Here is a 3,472-nt window from a genome sequence, read left to right as displayed (position 1 = left end):
CCTCGCACTATGAACTTGGTGCATCAGAGATACAGAGAAAATATCTGAGAGGTTTTTTGACCTTCTGGTTTGAACATGAGAACCGTATGTCGCGATACCTCATAGTTTTTCGCTCTTGAGTCTGGCCAGCTCATGTTGTCGATCACTTTGACATCGCCTGACGAATACGATCATTCTCTGTGATAGCCATTAGATCATATACAAAAAGCGATTTTGGCAAGTGATTTGTTATTTGCGTCTGGTAGCATGAGCATAGAAGTATAGCTTCGACGAGATTTGTTTCTCATTGCTCAATATGCTACGGTCTTGGATGCAATGCAATGATTTTGTCAACTTCGCAAAAACATTTTGGCAAAAGTAAAATTTGAGAGGCTACCATGAGTATGGAGGTGTCGTTAGACCAGCTTAGTATTGGTGTAAGGTGATGTACAGTACCAATACTAGGAACCGCTCATGGTCATCATGTCGCGCTACAGGCAATGAAAAATAGGGAGTGGCAACCTCGATGTATCGCTGTGGTCCGACACTCCACACAGTCTTTACAAAGAGAGAGGAAAACACAAGCAATCGGATGCTTATTCCTAAGTGTGCCCTGTCGAGTAACTGCCTTTAGCGTTGCCTCAGTTTTTTTCAAAATTCAAAATTCAAACTTCAATCGCTTCTTTGCTCAGAAGTTGCGATACATAAAAGGAAATGCTTTCTGAGATTAAAGTTAGCATTTCCTGCCTGCAAGTAAAGCGAGCAAATATGCCTCTATGTGATTAAGAGGTGTGTTTGAAAGTGAACTCTGTAGCCTTCTCTTAGATCAAAAGAGAAATAAGTCTACGAGTTTTCGAGCCTAGCTTGTGGTTTTGGGTACTTGAAGTTGATCGCATATTTCCAATCGTTCACTGATCGATCTATGCGGCTGTAGCACTCGATTCTTGCTTCAGTATAGCCATTCATGTATCTGAGACCATAAGTTCGGCGTTGTGCCTACAACGAGTCAGCAATACCCCGTTTGTTACACCCGAGTAGTCCAGCACTCTACATTATAGGTGTAACAAATTGTAGAAGGTCGCCTGGAAGGCCTCTAATGGGTGCTGATTTTGCGTAGTGTATGACACTAGGAAAATAGGTTTCTGGCTCAGAGTTACCATTTTCCGACCTCGCTGATGCCGTGGGTAACCTGACCAATGCCAGTCACAAGTCTGGATGAAAAACAGGGAGTGACCACATTGCATAACAAAAATACTTTTCACATTGAATGTTTGACATTATAACAATTGTAAACATTTGCTTGTGTTTGATTACATGAAAACAATTGTGTATAATTATGTATATTGATATGTTTGCAATGTTATGAATACTATGCATGTTTGTACTTTGTTATCTGCTTACATTTTGAATAAAACATAAACTGAAATTAGAAGCATTAGTCGTGTATGAGAAATTTTCAATAGTTATGCAACGATTGAGTGAAACAAAATTTAAGCATCATGAAGACTTTCGTCTTTTGAAATGCTTCAAACTGCAAAGCTCACTTCACTTTCACGTGAAAGCAATTTTTAAATTTCATCTCATATTTTTCAAAATCTTCAAACATAAGAAAAAACTCATGTTTCCTTTGTATTACAATTTCAAGCTCTTATAATCTTCACTTCTCAGCTCATTTGCACCAAGTACGGTGGCCGAGTGGTTAAGGCGTTGGACTCAAGTTCCAATGGACATTGTCCGCGTGGGTTCGAACCCCACCCGTACTAATACTTTTGCATTTAAGGCAATTGTCCATTCGACTAAGAGTAACTGCAAAGTTTTATAAGGAATCCATGAGCAATTTGGCAGATCGTATGGCCTTTGCATTATAATTTCAAGCTCTTATAATCTTCACTTCTCATCTCATTTGTACCAAGTACGGTGGCCGAGTGGTTAAGGCGTTGGACTTAAGTTCCAATGGACAATGTCCGCGTGGGTTCGAACCCCACCCGTACTAATATATTTTGCATTTTGGCTGACATGCGATTAGTATCCAAGATATTTCGTAATTTGGCATCACCTCAGCATGAAAGAAGAAACGCGACAAGAGTTGCAACTACAAAACGATGAAAAAAACCTTTGTCAAATTTGTGTTACGGACAAAAAGTGTATTGTGTTTACGCCTTGTGGCCATTTGACTTGTCATGCATGTTCAATCAAAACTAGTAAATGCTATTTTGGCAGAACTGTTGTTATTGGAAAATATCAAATTTATGAATAAATCGTAAACAATTATTTGTATTTTTGCTTTCTGATTATTTCATTTTCCGGTAAGGTGAACTGTGCTAATCACTCAAACACTACCAGTTCTGATTCACACAGTTATGCTGTAGACAGCCGCAATACGCTAGTTAGCTCAAATTTCTAACATTGTTTTGCAAAGTTGTTGAATGCAAGTTCGAGAAATAATGTATACGCTTTTTAGAGTACTTCAAACTATTTAAACATACAGCAGTGACTGTACTTTTCACTAACTATGGCAAAACGATATACTGACATCGCTGGGTTTGCTGGACTACAGTACAATGATTATTTCAAAAGATTCTGTTGGGAATGCCAATTGTGTTGTGCTGGAGTCTTTACCGTAGAACCTTGTGAACGACATGAGCTATTGAACATTTTCCCTCCAGCTGGCTACTGCCAAAACTGTTACAAATATGTGTGGTACTGTAATTATTGTAAGGCTGATGGAACGCCACCAAAAGTGCGAATGAGAAACTATTGTTTGTCATGTTTCTTCCACCGATTTGAAAATCTTGCAATCTTGGCCGGCTAACCCTGACGTGGTTGAAGAAAGTTTTCGATTGATTGTGACAATTATCTTGTTTCACAAAATAAAAAATAAAAACTTGAAATAAATTACTTTGTTTTTGTATCTGATACCAAGACGCTCATTTTTTCCTCTGATGATTTTCAATTTTCATTCTCAATTTTCATTCTCAATTTTCATTCTCAATTTTCATTCTCATTCTCAATTTTCATTCTCAAATTTCATTCTCAATTTTCATTCTCATTCTCAATTTTCATTCTCAATTTTCATTCTCAATTTTCACATTCGTCATTTTCATTTTCACCCTCGTGGGACTAAACGCACTCATCGCCGATATCGGGTTGTATTAATTTACTTTTACAAAAAAAACAGGTTTTTAATTGCATAAAGTTTTGAACAACTTCATGTTTAACTATTTGTACTGTAAGAGTGAATTTCCACATGTTAAATAAAGACAAAACATAAAAATCATCTCAAATAACATATATATGTATGTCAGAATAATATATATATATATGTATGTAAAACTTTATAAACATTGATTTTATGTTTCGATTGGTAAACCCGGACATGTGCACTAATAAAGAAAAATATCCGATGGGTGTAAACAATAATCCCATGCATTCAATTAAACTATTTTTTATTTAAATAAAATCATAACATTAAACATCTATTCATTTCTAAATA

The 3,472-nt window shown here is 36.4% G+C and overlaps 2 non-coding genes across 2 annotated transcripts; both read left to right on the top strand.

Moving 5' to 3' along the window:
- The first annotated feature begins 1,660 nt into the window (after positions 1–1,660).
- Trnal-caa (transfer RNA leucine (anticodon CAA)) lies at positions 1,661–1,742 on the top strand. Its single transcript has one exon. It is a non-coding gene; the product is annotated as a tRNA-Leu (tRNA).
- A 148-nt stretch (positions 1,743–1,890) lies between these two features.
- Positions 1,891–1,972, top strand: Trnal-uaa (transfer RNA leucine (anticodon UAA)). Its single transcript has one exon. It is a non-coding gene; the product is annotated as a tRNA-Leu (tRNA).
- The last annotated feature ends 1,500 nt before the right edge of the window (positions 1,973–3,472 follow it).

The sequence above is a fragment of the Mya arenaria genome, chromosome 2 (genome assembly GCF_026914265.1).
Source record: "Mya arenaria isolate MELC-2E11 chromosome 2, ASM2691426v1".
NCBI classification, from domain to species: domain Eukaryota; kingdom Metazoa; phylum Mollusca; class Bivalvia; order Myida; family Myidae; genus Mya; species Mya arenaria.
This window is presented reverse-complemented; position numbering and strand designations above follow the sequence as displayed.